This window comes from Canis lupus, chromosome 11 (assembly GCF_048164855.1).
Source record: "Canis lupus baileyi chromosome 11, mCanLup2.hap1, whole genome shotgun sequence".
In the NCBI taxonomy this organism is placed as follows: Eukaryota; Metazoa; Chordata; class Mammalia; order Carnivora; family Canidae; genus Canis; species Canis lupus.
In genome coordinates this window covers 34,657,826-34,673,148 of record NC_132848.1, presented here as the reverse complement: position 1 = coordinate 34,673,148, position 15,323 = coordinate 34,657,826, and the positions used below count along the sequence as shown (strand labels likewise).

General features: G+C 36.3%; 1 protein-coding gene across 7 annotated transcripts in view; it reads left to right on the top strand.

Moving 5' to 3' along the window:
- Positions 1-15,323, top strand: part of RIC8B (RIC8 guanine nucleotide exchange factor B) — a 99,595-nt gene that overhangs the window by 17,622 nt on the left and 66,650 nt on the right. The window lies entirely within an intron of this gene.

Below are 15,323 nucleotides of genomic sequence, written 5' to 3'. Positions count from 1 at the left end.
CAAAGACAAGGAAAAAATCTTGAAAGCAGCAAGAGAAACATGACTCATCACAAGGGAAGCTCTATAAAACACAGCTGACTTCTCAAAAATGTAGGCCAGAGGCAGTGGAATAACATATTCAAATAGCAGAAAGAAAAAAACCTCAATCAAGAATCCTATTACCAGCAGAGTTATCTTAACAGTGCAAGGAAGATAAAGACATTTCCAGATAAATGAAAAACTGAAAGACCTTGTTCCAGACCCACCTTATAAGAATTATACTAAAAGTTCTTTAGACTGTAGTTTGAATTTACATGAAGAAATAAGAAGCACTGGAAAAGGTAATTTTGTAATTGTAAAAGACAATATAAATGCATATATTTCTCCCTTCTTAACTGATTTTAAAAGCATTTATATAAAACAATATGTATATAATGTATTATTGAGCCAATAACATATAGAAATGTAGTATTTGCCAAACAGCACAAAGGTAGATAAGAGCAAAACTGTATTAGGCTAAGGAAATGACTCCAGATACTAATTCAGATCCTCAAAAACAAATCAAGAAAATCAGAAATGATAAATAAGAAGGCAAATATAACAAAATATCTAAGTAGATGCTTGATGTTTTCTTTTTCTCCTCAGGGTCTTTAAAAGACAAAATTATACAAAGTAATAGTTATGATATATTGTTGGGTTTGCAACATTCATAGATGTATATAATGACAGTAATGCCACAAAAAGAGGAGAAGGGAATAGCATCATATAGAAATAATGTTTCTATAGCTTGTTGGAACTAAGTTAATATAAATCTGGAGCTGATTCTGATAAGATGTATATGCTAAGTAAGCCCTTGAGCAACAACTAAGAAAACTCAGACTTAGGAAATAACTCAGTTTTTAGAAAAGCCACAAAACCTTGTTGAAAGAAATTAAATAAAATCTAAATAAATGGGAAGATATTTCATGCCCATGGATTGGAAAACTGACTTTCAATAAAATGGCAGTACTTCCCATATTGATCTAGGATTTAATGAGTTACTTTTTAGAATCCCAGGTAACTTCTTTGTAGAAATTGACAAGCCAATTCTAAGATTCATGGAATTGAAAGGGATTCAGAATAGCCAGATTAATCTTGAATAAACTTGGCTCACAATTCCCAATTTCAAATGTACTACCAAGCAACAATATTCAAGATAGTGTGGTACTGGCATGAGGACAAAGTAAATATAAATATATGTGTATAGACATAGGTCAGTGAAATAATATCAAGAGTCTAGAAGTAAACACATGTCTCTGGTCAACTAATTTTTGACAAGGATGCCAAAACCATTCAATGGGGAAAGAACAGTTATTTAACAAATGGTGCTATGACACCTAGATAGTCTCATATAAAAGAATGAAGTTAAACCTTTACCTCACACTGTATACAAAAGTTAACTCAATGGATTAGACCCTAATGGATTAAGAGCTAAAACCATAAAATTCTTAGAAGAAAACAGAGATAAATCTTCATGACCCAGGATTTGGCAATGGATTGTTAGATATGACCCCAAAAACACAAGCAACAAAAGAAAAAAAACAGATAAATTGGACTTCATCAAAGTTAATTTGTGCTTCTAAGAACACTATTAAAGTGAAAAGACTGCCCACAGGATAGGAGACAATATTTTCAAATCATGTATCTGTGGGATCCCTGGGTGGCGCAGCGGTTTGGTGCCTGCCTTTGGCCCAGGGCGCGATCCTGGAGACCCGGGATCGAATCCCACATTGGGCTCCCAGTGCATGGAGCCTGCTTCTCCCTCTGCCTGTGTCTCTGCCTCTCTCTCTCTCTCTCTGTGACTATCATAAATAAATAAAAACTTAAAAAAAAATTAAAAAAAAAACAAATCATGTATCTGGTAAGAGACTTGTATCTAGACTATATAGAGAACTCAGTAAAGAGAAACCCAATTCAAAAATGGCAAAGAGGGATCCCCGTGTGGCTCAGGGGTTTGGAGCCTGCCTTTGGCCTGGGGTGTGATCCTGGAGTCCCGGGATCAGGTCTCACATCAGGCTCCCTGCATGGAGCCTGCTTCTCCCTCCTGTGTCTCTGCCTCTCTCTGTGTGTCTCTCATGAATAAATAAATAAAATCTTTTAAAAAACAAACAAAAAAACAAAAATGGCAAAGGATCTACATAGACATTTTTCCAAAGATACACAATTGACCAGTGAACACATGATCAAAATGATAACTCGACATCATTAATCATCAGGGAAATGCAAATAAAAGCCACAGTGAGATTCTGGTTCACACTCACTGGTATGGCTAGAATAGAAATCAGTAACAAGTGTGGGAAAGGTTGTGGAGAATAAACCCTCATACCTTCCTAGTGAGAATATAAAATTGTGCAGCCACTTTAGAAAACAGTCTGGCAGTTTCTCAAAAGGTTAAACTCAGCAATTCTACTCCTAGGTATAATTGCTGAGGTATAATAAGAAAAAGGTATAATCCTTTTCTTACACAAAAGAAATGAAGATATATATCCATGTAAAAACTTATATGTGAATATTTACAGCAGCATCATTCATAATAGCCAAAAGGTAGAAACAACCCAAATGTCTTTCAGTTTGTAAATGGATAAACAAAACATGTTAACCATGCAATGAAATATTACTCAGCCAAGAAAAATAATAAAGTAATTGATAAGTGCTACATGAATATACCTTGAAAACATTATGCTAAGTGAAAGAAGCCAGACACAAGGGCTATGTATGATTCCATTTGTATGAAATGTCTAAAATAGGCGGATCATAGTAACAAAGTTGATTAGATGTTGTGTTGGGGCTAGAGAAAGAGGGGAGTGGGGAGTTATTTCTGACTTTGGATTTCTTTTTTTGATAATGAGAATATTCTAAAATGAGACAGTGATGATGATGATGGTCATACATATGTGAATATACTAAATCAATGCATTACATGCTTTTAGCAGGGTGAACTTTATGATATGTGAATTGTATCTCAATAAAGCTGGTTATTAAATACTAGTCAGTAACATACACTGTCCATCATCATTCTAAGCAGTGTATGAATTGGATTGGACATGGATTAACATGTCTAATCCTCACAAGGCTATAAAGTAGGTGTTGTTTGGCTTTGCAGATAAGGAAACTAAGGCATACAGGAAATTACTTTTCCTAAACTAATGAAGTAGGAGGCCATGACCCAAGCCCAGACAGTCTGGCTTCACAGCCCAAGTGCTACACTATACTGCCACTCGTTAATAATTGAATTGACCTGTTGTATAGCTTAGGAATTGATTCTATTCATTTTCTGATTTTAGGCTTCTAAAATTTGAGACTTGATGCAGAACATAAACAAAGCTTTGACGCTGAGCTAATTATCAGCATTGACAGGAAACAGAAAAGTAGCATGCTTTGCAGTATGACTGAATAGGATAGTATGTCGTGTACAATTTCTTTTTCTTAGGAGTTAGCTCTTCCTTACAAAGTTTGATCATGTACTAAGGAAAGGAGAGAACATGTATGTCTTTGACTAATTAAAAATTAGGGATCTGAAAGAGTTACTGACTGAACAGACATCTCCACTTTCCCAGCTTCCCCATTTATAGATGAAAAATTGAGAAGTTGATTTATCCAATATCACAGTTAATGAATGGAAGAGCTAAGACTCAACCCAGGTCCTCTGTCTCCTTTTCTGCCTTCAGTGATGATATTTGCAGGCCTCTTTCTCAGAGAACTCACACCTAAAGTAAGGGACCCAGAATATCTTCCAGTGCTGTGATTCTTCTAAGGTATCCTGCACCAAGGGTCATTAGACTCTGAATACTTTTAGTAATGGGAAGCTCACAGCAGCCACTCTGCTGTCAGATAGTTTTAATTATTAGCAAGCTTTTACTTGTATGAACTCTAAATCTGCTTTGGTTGATCCCCCTACTTATCCATGTCCCTCTCTGCCTCTACCTTTGTTCACCGTTTGTTTTGTCTTCTTGCCTCCTTTCTGCCATACCATCTCTATCATTCCTCCCCCTCCCCCCCCACTGACTGACTAACATTTATATTTATCAAAAAGCTTTCTCTGGCTGAATTCTGCATAATTTATTCTTTCAGTCTTTTAATACAGCTTAAATCACTATACACTGAAATACATTTACATTCCTTATTCATTCATTATACATATGTTCAATCTTCCTAATATATAAACAACTTTTGAGTTTTTTAGCTTTTAGCTCCCCAACCCAAAATAGACTTCTTGTCACTTAGAATTTATTTCTCTTGAATAATATGCATGTACTTGAATTTTAAGTGGGGAACATTTTGAGTTGTGTGCCTATATGGGGGCTGAGTACACAAGTGCTCAGTAATGGACACTACAGATTCCGAGTGAACACCATAGAACCTATAAAATTAATGCATAATTACAATGTTATGCTTTTAACATTGACATTTTCCTTTTTTAAGTAGCTTTGCTATGAAAAGACAAATACAGAAAAAAATTTCCTAGCCATATTGTGCCTGTGTAGAGTATTCCTGTTAATGTTTCTCAATCTTTTTGTCCATCTGGCCATCTTTATGATGTAAGGTACATTAACCTCTCCTCTACCCCAGGCAAAAGATTTTTAAATATATAATCTCATTTAATATTTATAAGCCCTAGATGTTATTCCTAATTTTAGAAATGAGGAAATGAGGCACAAATGATTTCAAGAAATTTGCCCAAGATCACATAGCCACAAGGACAAAGCTAATGCTTGAAACCAAGAGCTTTCTTCACTTCAATTGTACTGTTTCCCAATAAATAACATATAAGGTGAATTATATCCTACAGTATGTTCTTTTAGATATTATCTGTATTGAGTAATTATAGCAACTCTGTGATAGATACATTTCTATATTACACATGAGGAAATTTAGTTTCAGATAGATTAACAAAATTGCTCCAGATCCAAGTTCAGAAAATAGTAGTACTAGGGACTAGAGAGAAACCAAATAGTCTGTTCTGTGCTTTTTCTGCTACATCACTAGCGTCTTCTTATGACTTTGAGCATCTCTGAAATCTCATAGCTATCTCTTTGGGACACCTTAACTTCCCTCTTGTCCCTCTTCTCAACTATCTTAGTCCACTCTGGTTGCCATTAACAGAATACCATAGACTGGGTTGCTTAAACAACAGAAATTTATTTCTCACAGTTTTGAGAGAAATAAATTGTTTTTTGAAAATAAATATATTAAAACTCACAATATAATAAGTCACATGAATTTTTAAGATTAAAAAAATAAGGCATGAAAGGAATATTGTAGCCAAGGCAGGATCTGTTGGATGGTACCTCCCTGGCCTCTCAAGGTACAGCTCTCTCCTGAGGAAGGTCAGGATGCCAGCAATAGGTTTCATCCTGAGGCCTTTTCTCTTGGCTTGTAGGTGGCTGCCATTTCACTGTGTGCTAACATGACCTCTTTGTGCAGAGAGTAGGGGAGGGGATATGTAAGTGAGCTAGCTCTCTAATGTTTCTTCTTATAAAGACACTAACTCCATTGGACCAGGGCCCCTCCCTAATGACCTCATCTAACCCTAATTACCTCGCCAAAGCCCCATCTCTAAATACCAACACACTGGGGGTTAGGGCTTCAACATATGAATTTAATGGGGACACAAACATTCAGTCCATAACATCAGCTTACCATCAGAGCGCCCCTGACTGTCCTCTGTACATACCTGGGCCATTAGAGCTGAGAACCAGGGATTCAGAGGTAGATTAGTTAGTACAGAGCGAATAGTTGTAGGCTGTAGGGTAGATGGCATTGGACGCAAAGCAAGGAAATCCTAAAGAGACTGTATAGGAAAGACCTTGATAAACTGAAAAAGGCAAAAAGGCAAAGGAGCTCTAGAGATCTGTGGAACCATGATCTGTATTAGCCACTAAGATACAAGGTATATGTCATGACAGTGTCTGTCTTCCAGCCTTATTAGAACACTGCATAACCAGATATAGCTTATGCTAAGAATTCACTGAAGGCTAAATGAGATAATGACTCTGGATGTCTTTTTTAACAACAATAAACAACAACTGATGATACGTTTGTATTTGCCAATATGTAAAACATACTTAAGTATTTTAATACAGGTAGTGGAGAAAAGGGCTTTCTGAAAAATAAAAAAAACTCTTAAGTAGTAAGAGAAGCAGAGTTTTTTTTTTTTTTTTTTTTTAAATGTCAAAGAATATTGGATAAAACTTTTATTTTGAATGTGATTTAAAATCACAGAATCAAAAAGAGAAGCAGAGTTGGCTGGTACTGTATTTGAATAAAAATAAAAAGTTTGAAATGCCCATTTCTGCCCTCTGTCAGAAAAGGATGGACAACTGATTGATTTTGTATTTCCATTTACATCTAAGTGGTCTTCCTATCCCTTAATGAACTCTTGATGATGCAACATGTCTTTCTCAGGATTGCTAATTAGCAAAAAAAACTTGAGCCAGACTTACGTAATTATTGTTCCTCTGCACTCTCTTTTCAACCTTTTTGGCATGATTACCCTGGTATAGAACTTAGCCAGAAGGATTGTCTTACTGAAAAATGTACATGTGCAGTAAGGGAGACTAGAGATGAAATTTAGGAAGCGAGATAAAACCTTACTCACAAGGACAGTATCCATGACATAAAAAGTGAGAATTACTATCACTTCCCAAGTGTGTGTGGGGGAGACCACAAAAGTCCACAGATAAAATATTAAGCTAAATATCAAATGGACCCAACTGCATGAGTACTCATTTAAAAAATTTCATCTTTAGTTTTTTATAAAGAAATTCCAAATTTGACCTTCAGAATCCTTTCTTCAACTTTTATTAAAAGCACAGTTTAGAATTCTGGCAATGAGTCAGTGATTGTTTAATATTTTTGTAAAATACAAACTTTTAATAGGTCTGTCTTGTAGAACTGACAACATTGTTTCAACTGTTAATTATAGTAAGCTTATTTTAGAATTTAGTACCTCTCTTTCTCTGTCTTGCATGCACACACACACACTCACGTGTGCTGTACACAGAGGGCAAAAGTTTAGACCTATCAGATTTAGGTGGCTGACCTTCAGCTCCAGTTACAAACTAAAATTAGATCCTTGTGGAATATATATCCAGTGACATCCATCAGAGGAGAGAGTAGGTACAACCTTGAGAGGCCAGGGAGGTACCATCCAACAGATCCTGCCTAGCTACAATATTCCTTTCATAACTTATTTTTTTAATCTTAAAAATTCATGTGACTTATTATATTGTGAGTTTTAATATATTTGTTTATTTTCATGTAGAAATTCTTCCCCACCCTACCCCCACTAAATCTTTTAGTAAACCAGTGGTTAAAGAGGATGTACTAGGATTGTCCTGTGACTTTAAGTATCCCTGGCATTGTGCCACATCTCCCAAATGAATGTGCATAGTTTATTTTAAGAGCAGGGTCCTATCCCACCACTATAGGAGCCCTGGTTGGAGCAAGAACATAAATTAAGCATGTGGTTAATGTTGTAGACATAAAAGACAAAAAGTGGGTGGGCGGGAGTCCATTCTTATTAAAGAGAAAGTAGCAGACTCTAAGAATAGGTATTCAGTACTATGAAAATAGAAGAACAGAAGCATTAAATAATAATTAAAAAGTGATCACAAATGAGACCATGTTTAAAGACTTAAGTCTATTTAAGGAGGAAAAAAAAAGTCCTCAAAATTCCTTTCACAGGCCTAGCTTAACCCAGAATTGCTTTGAATGTTGAACACCCACTTTTGCTTTATTTCTTATACATCACCAGATAGCAGTAGAATGAGAAAAGAGGAGGACTGAGAGGTAAACAGCTGAGTCCCCTTTCCCACTGTAGCTTTCTGTGCTACATTTAGCAAATAATGCAGCCTCTCTTAGAGTCAGTTTCCATATCTGTAAAATAAAAGAAATATTCCCTAGTCCTGAGTGTATTATTAGGTATTTTTCAAAAGGATTCTGTGATCAAATAAAGGAAAAATCAGTTTTGAAAAATTAAACAGATTTCTCTTCCATGGTACATCTGAGAATCTTTAATATTTTAGTAAGCTTTATAAGTTTCTCAGACTTATTCTCCCCAATAGCCACTTTTTTATAGAACCTTTTGCACTGCTAATGTATGTTAATATTAAATAATCACTATAGCCCCTTCTAACTCTTAATATTCTGATTCTGTCAGTTACACTCATTTTGTTTGGCTCTTCAGCTGTTTTCTGGCCTGTAATTATCATAGGGTTACTGCCAAGTTGAACTCAGTGCTTGTGCTGTGTGTGTACCCTGCACCTCTTTCCAGCCTGAGCTGGAAAGTTATTACATTTTCCTGTTTCTTATAAATAAAACAGACATTAGTCTATGTCTTTGGCAATGTTCACTTTGTTCACTGTTGTTTCATTTTGATTTAGTTATCCAATCACTGGCCTATTTTTATTCTAAATTAATCTATAAATCTTTACCTGAATTTTCCAACTAATAATAAAGATTTTTGAAAATCTCAGTTCATTAAATCCTTTTGATAAGCACTGATGTTAGAAAATTACATGTCAAATCTACATATAGGCTTATTATTTCAATCAGAAAAAGCCTCCTTCAAGATAACTGCTCTTGGCTGAGATCTTTAATTATAGGTCTTGTTCTTGGAAGTATACAGTTTTAGCCCTTACTGTGTACTGTCATCTCGTTTACTAAAACAACACTGTAATTCATATTATTCTCATTTTATGCATAATGAAACTAAAGCTTGGAAAGACCAAATAACTTGCCTAGATCTCACAGGTTAAAAAAAAAAAAAAAGGCAAAGTGAAGACTGACTCTGGATGTCTTAAGTCATGTTTTTGTTTGTTTTGTTTTTTTAAGAGAGTGCACCATGAGCAGGGGGAGGGTGGTGCAGAGGGATAAGGAGGAAGAGAGAATCTTAGGCAGGTTCCACCCCCAGGCTGGAGCCCAACGTGGGGCTGGATCTCACGACCCTGAGGTCATGACATGAGCTGAAATAAAGAGTCAGATGCTTAACTGACTGAGCTGTCCATGCGCCCCTGAAAGTCATATTCTTTACAACATGTAGCCTCTTACTAAGCATATTATGATAGTACTATACTGTAATGCATGCATTACAGTTATAATGTTAAATAACATTTATTATTTATTCTCTTGTAGGGCAGCACATACACACTGTCTGATTTAATTCCCCCAACAACCCTATGAAGTAGGTACTATCATACTCATTTTATAGATCAGGAAATTTTAAAAGTTGACCATTTTATTCAAAATCATACAAATAAATAAATGGCACCTAGGAATTAAGCCCAGAGCTTTAAAGATGTATCTGGACATAATACTTTGTATCTAATACATAGTGCTTTGAAGGTCACATTTAGTATGTATGTGTGTAAGTATATATTCAGCATATTTGACAGTATCTTTGTACCTGTGGAACAAAAAGAAATAATCTCAGACACATCCTGCCCCCTCAAAGTTGATAACAGAGATACGAAGTCTCCATAAAGTATAATTCAAGGTCAGAGATGTGTCAAGTGCCATAAAACTGGTAGAGGTAGAAGGGGTTACTTCCTAAAGATTACAAAAATGAGATTTGCCTTGAAAATGCAAGGCAAAGTACTGGGAAGGTCAGGGTTTAAGAAGACATTCCAAATATAGGAAATAACTTGAGAAAAGGCACATATATTTACATAGTTAGTAGAGAGTAGGTTTCTCAGCCCAGATCAAGGATAATTGTGACAATAGATAGTTGAATATGAGTTTTGGAAAGGTGGACTTTGGGGGACTTATGATCTGACCCCTTCCTAGTTAATGAGTTTAGATGTATTTTATTTGAGGTATCCATTGTGGAGCAATTAGAGAGAAATGTCTACCAAACAATATCATTTTGTTTTTGCTGCCAGCTTTAGGAAACGAGTCCCCTATCTCCTGAATGACTGATACCTCCATCAACCAATTTGTCCAAGTTAGAAATCTGAGAGGCTCCTTGTCTCCTCTCCTCTACCCTTGACATCCAGTCATTCCACCAATCATTCAGTCAGTTTTACTTCCTTAAAATCTCTTTGATTTCATTTTTTTTAAGTAGGCTCTACTCCCATTGTGGGGCTTGAACTCAGGACCCAAGATCAAGAATCACATGCTCTACCAACTAAGCCAGCTAAGCATCCCTTAAAAATCTCGTAGCTTTCTATTTCTCTGCCTTAGTTCACACCACCATCATTTTTCACCTTATTTCTTTTTTTTTTCTTTTTTTAAAAGATTATTTATTTATTTACTCATAAGAGACACACAGAGAGAGAGGCAGAGACACAGGCAGAGGGAGAAGCAGGCTCCATGCAGGGAGCCTGATGCAGGACTCGATCCTGGGACCCCAGGATCATGCCCTGGGCCAAAGGTAGACGCTAAACTGCTGATCCACCCAGGTATCCCCTTTCACCTTATTTCTGACTCTGTTCCCTTTCTTGTGCATTCTCCATTATTACCATCAGGATGATAATCCAAAACACAGATCAGATGTCATCCCCTTGCAAAAAGTTCCCCATTTCCCTCTGGATTAATTCCAACACTTCGTTCTCTTCATCATACAGACATGGACTAGTATATCCTCTCTTTAAACAAAAAACAAAAAAACAATAAAACCTCTCTTGATCTTATAATCCCTCTTATTACTGTCCTATTTGTTTCCTATAGTCACATGTATTGAAAGGTATGTATTTCTCTCTGCACTCCTCATCTCCCAAATACTTTGCAGAAACTGCTTTTATGAAAGTCATTGGTGATCTAGCATTGCCAAATCATTATGCTACTTGATCTTTCATCAGATTTGAAATAGTTGACTATTCCCTCTATAAAATACTGTCCTATCTTGTCTTCAGGATACCACACTCCTAAATTTCCTCTTCTAAGTACAACTCTGATCTCTCTTATCAGGTTCTCCTCCTCTGAGCCTCTCTCAGTTGTGGCATTTTTTAGCACTCTATCTTAGTCCCTCTATTTTTTATTTATTTTACTCTAAGTGATCTATTCCTATACTTCCAAGCACTTACTCCTAGAGAAGACAGAGCCCTGATGACTGCTTAAGGCTTCACCACATACATTCAGCTTTCTACTTGACATCTTTGTAGGCATTGCAAACTTAATGTATCTATACATAATTTTCTCCAAAACCTGTTCTTCCTCCAGTCATCCCATTCTCAATAAATGACACTGGATTGCTCAAGCCAGAAGCTTCCTTCTCCCCCACAAGCAGCGAGTTTTGTCACTTTTTTCTCAAAAATACATGTCAAACCTATCTACTTCTCTACTGCTTCCATTCTAGTTGAAGCTGCATTTGTTCCCCTCCATTTTCCACACAGCAGCCAGTGTGATTTCTTAAAATTTTTTAATTGAGTTGTATTTCTCTTTGCTTTAACTTCTCTAGGGACTTTTCATAGTGTTTAAAGTCCAATCTCCTTATCATAGCCTATAAAACTCCATGTAATCTGGTACCAGTTTACTTTCCAGTTAGATCTCAGAGCACTATACCACTAACATCACCCACTCTGACTTTCAGGACCTTAAACACATCAGGCTCTTCCTGCAATACTTTCTTTACACATTTAGCAACATCTCACCATCAGAAATTGTCTTAAATGTCACTCTGAAGTAGATCCAGTTATTTTCTATCATACCATCCTGTCAATTTCTCATAACATGTAAATTTTTGTTCATTTATCTTCTTCATTAGACTGTCATCCCCATAACACATAACAGAATTATGTTTGTTTTGTTCACCAGTGTACACCTATCATATAACACAATGATATAGTAGACATTCAAGTATTTGTTAAATGACTGAATGGAAATTGAACGTGTATGTTTCAGATCTCACCTTAGATGCCACTTCCTTAGGGTGTCTTTTCCCGAATTGGTCTACTTCCCTCCCATAGGACTTAGATTTGTCCTGTCATAGTTTTTTACATTTAAATCAGTGATTCTCAGTAGGGGGTGATTTTGTTCCTCAGGAGATATTTGGCAGTTTCTGGGGACATTTTTGATTGCTGTGATTGAGGAGTGGTAGTGTGAAGGTGTTACTGGCATCTAGTGGGTGGAGGCCAAAGATGCTATTAAATATCTTATAATATACATATCCTCGGAGAATTATCCAGTCCAAAATGTCAGTAGTGCTGAAGCTGAGAAATCCTGGCTTAGACCTATCAGAGCACTTACTACACTAATCTATGGCTTGTGTTTCTTTGTAATTCTCACCTATTTTAAGTTCTTTGGAAGTTTGCCTTTGTCTACCTAGTACCAAGGACATTGCCTTGGATTTATTCAATAGATACTTGGTGTGTTCTTGATGAATGAATAAATAGATAAACAAATGAAGATACAGACCAACCATGGCACAACTAGGCCAACTTGGTCTAACTCTTGGTATTAGATATAGAGGGTTGTTCCTTAGTCACTGAGGTGAAATGTAACTTCCGTTAGTTATGGAATGATGGTGTGAGAGGTTCTGTATATGAGGTATTGATGAGACATTGTATTTGAAAGGTGCGTTTTATTTAAGTTTAAAGCTAAGCTTGTAAAAAAATAAATAAATATAGCTAAGCTTGTTGCAACAAAGGGACCCCAAGATAGAAGTGATTTAAGGAATAGTGGTGTTTTATTACCTTTTAAAGTAATAGTTCTGAGGTGATCAGTTCTAGTTAAGTAGGTGGGTGACTCTGCTCCATAAATTTATTTAGTTGCCCTATTTCCTTCTAAGTTGTCAAGTCATGCTTCACCATCTGAGCATCGTCTTAGTCTATACTGGGCTGCCACTTCCAAGATCTGGTCTACAGAATGGAACAAGAAAATGGAGGAGATATGCCCACTGTCTTAGAGACCCAAACCTGAAAATGGCAGGCAACGTGTCCACATACATTCCATTGGCAAGTGTTCAGTCAAGTCATATGGCCACAAAGAGCAGCTGAGGAATGTCATATGGCTAGGCAGTCGTGGGCCTTGCCACAGTTCTGTTACTATATAAGAAGGGAAGAATGGATTTTGGTGGACAATTATCAGTTTTCAATACAATGCCCAGCAATTAAACTAAATCTTAGATAGGCATACTTATGAGACTTGTATTATTCTCTCATTACTCTAGGCTCTGAGTTAGTTTTACTATTTTGGTTATAGAGTGGAAGAAGACTTATATAGTATAAAATGCATTCTCTGGAACAGTGCTTCTTAAATTAATTGTGGTCAAGGTTTTGTTATTTTTTCCCTAATTTGTAGTAGACCAGTGCTTTTATAAAATACAATAAAAAATGAAACATTAAAAGAAATAATCATATCCTTTGATGGTCACAGCAAAGTCAGATTACTATAAATGTTTCTAAATGCAAACTCATTTTTTAATACCTATCTCTGTGTACCTTTCTCAACACAGTGTACTAACAAAGTTTGTGAATTGGCACCAATCTGTAGACACTTTTGAATAGCATTTACCTTTTGGGTTGCCAGAGTATAGTAAATTATGATATCTGTATTTTAAACAAAGACCTTTTTTATGTATAAAATTTGATTTTTAGTTTTGAAATATTTTTAGAAATCACCTTTTAAAACTATGTAAATCATGATAGATCATTTGAATGCTCATATATGCTTTATAGCATGTTCTGCTTGTTTCATGGTTAAAGCCAAAGCTGATCTTAGTTTTAAAGATTCATAGTTCAGCTTACCATTTTAGAGCTAGAAGATTGCCTTAGAGAGTCTTCCAATTTTAGTGTATGTGCTGCTGAAGCAAGCACTGCCTTAGAGAGTCTTAATGCATGTACAGATGAAGAAAGAGGCCTAATAGAGTGTCAAGTCATGCTCAAGATTATAGTTAATAAATGAGAGACAGCTAACAGTACAACCATTGACTTGGAGTGGAAATCACATTGGAATCAGATGATCTAGATTAAATCCTGGCCTTCTACTTCTTTTTCTTTTTTTTTTTTTTAAGATTTTATTTATTTATTCATGAGACACAGAGAGAGAGAGAGACAGAGACAGAAACAGAGACACAGGCAGAAGGAGAAGTAGGCTCCATGTAGGGAGCCTGACGTGGGACTCAATCCCAGCACTCCAGGATCAGGCCCTGGGCTGAAGGCGGTGCTAAACCCCTGAGCCACCCGGGCTGCCCCTGGCCTTCCACTTCTTAGTTAAGTGTCCGTAGGTTATAATTTAGTAAGTGTTTAATGAGCATTTCTTAGACTGAAGGATATGTATGAGAAGTTTTTTGTAAACCATACAGCACATAAGCAAGCAATATCACTATAATTATTAAAATTATGAGACCACCTCTTCTGATGGTAATAAGTCCAATACTCTTTCTGGATTCTGCTGTATATCATACTAGAGGCTTACTGAGAACAGAAGTCATTTAATAATGCATCAATTTCATAAATTTTTTTAAGATTTTATTTGAGAGAGAGAAAGAGCGCAAGCAGGGGGAGGGGCAGAGGTAGAAGCAGACTTCCCACTGAGCAGGTAGACCAAGATGGGGCTCTATCCCAGGACCCTGAGATGGTGACCTGAGCCAAAGGCAGATGCTTAACTGAGTGAGTTACCCTGGTGCCCTAAAATTATTTTTATAAGTACTCTAGCATTGTGGGAAAATGCTGATAATTAAGAATTAAAAAGTCAGGACACAGAGTGATAAACACATGATGATTGTAACTGTATTGAAGTAATATGCATATGTTACTGATAATCAAGTATATTGACTAAGGATAAATCCTTCTGTCTACTGTATATAAAATATACTAGCTAGTGTAATTATGAATATTTTTTATATTTTCTTAATTTTTTAAAAGATTTTATTTATTTACTCATGAGAGTCACAGAGAGGCAGAAACATAGGCAGAGGGAGAAGCAGGCTCCCTGTGGGGAATCCAATGCGGGACTGGATTCCAGAACCCCAGGATCACTCCCTGAGCCGAAGGCAGATGTTCAACCACTGAGCCACCCAGGCATCCCTTCTATTTTCTTTAATAGTTTGGTGCATTTTACATATTAAAGAACACATAGATAGGGGCGCCTGGGTGGCTCAGTTGAATGTCTGACTCTTGATTTTGGCTTAGGTCATGATCTCATGGGTCATGGGATCAAGCCCCTTAGCAGGCTCTGAACTTAGGGTGTCTGCTTGAGATCCTCTCCCTCTGCTTCTCCTTCTCCCTCATGTGCACGGGTGTGCATGTGCACTGTCTCTGTAAAATAAATAAATCTTAAAAAAAAAACAAAGAACACACATACCTATATATGTATAAATTTTAAAAACTTTATATGAAGACATGTGAGTTCTGCTCCTCACATAA